An 817-nucleotide genomic window follows, 5' to 3' on the forward strand; every position below is an offset into this window, starting at 1 on the left:
TTTTAATATTTTTTCTTTGTATTTATTTATTTATTTATTTATTTTATTATTTTTTCTGCAGCACATGGGCCTCTCACCGTTGCGGCCTCTCCCGTTGCGGAGCACAGGCTCCGGATGCGCAGGCTCAGCGGCCATGGCTCATGGGCCCAGCCTCTCCATGGCATGTGGGATCCTCCCGGACCGGGGCATGAACCCATGTCCCCTGCATCGGCAGGCGAACTCCCAACCACTGCGCCACCAGGGAAGCCCCTGTATTTAATTTTTGATAGTTTGATTAATATGCGTCTCGGCGTGTGTCTCTTCGGGTTTATCCTGTATGGGACTCTCTGTACTTCCTGGACTTGATTGACTATTTCCTTTCCCATATTAGGGAAGTTTTAAACTATAATCTCTTCAAAGATTTTCTCAGACCCTTTCTTTTTCTTCTCTTCTTCTGGGACCCCTATAGTTAAAATGTTGTTGAGTTTAATGTTGTCCCTGGGGTCTCTGAGATGTCTTCAATTGTTTTCATTCTTTTTTTCTTCATTTTGCTCCCTGGCAGTTATTTCCACCATTTTATCTTTCAGCTCACTTATCCAGTCTTCTGCCTTAGTTATTCTCCTATTGATTCCTTCTGGAGTATTTTTTTAAATATATATATATTTTTTGTTTGTTTGTTTGTTTGTTTTGTTTTGTTTTGTTTGTGGTACGCGGGCCTCTCACTGTTGTGGCCTCTCCTGTTGTGGAGCACAGGCTCCGGACGCGCAGGCTCAGCGGCCATGGCTCACGGGTCCAGCCGCTCCGCGGCATGTGGGATCTTCCCGGACCGGGTCACGAA

Source organism: Orcinus orca, chromosome 17 (genome assembly GCF_937001465.1).
Source record: "Orcinus orca chromosome 17, mOrcOrc1.1, whole genome shotgun sequence".
In the NCBI taxonomy this organism is placed as follows: Eukaryota; Metazoa; Chordata; class Mammalia; order Artiodactyla; family Delphinidae; genus Orcinus; species Orcinus orca.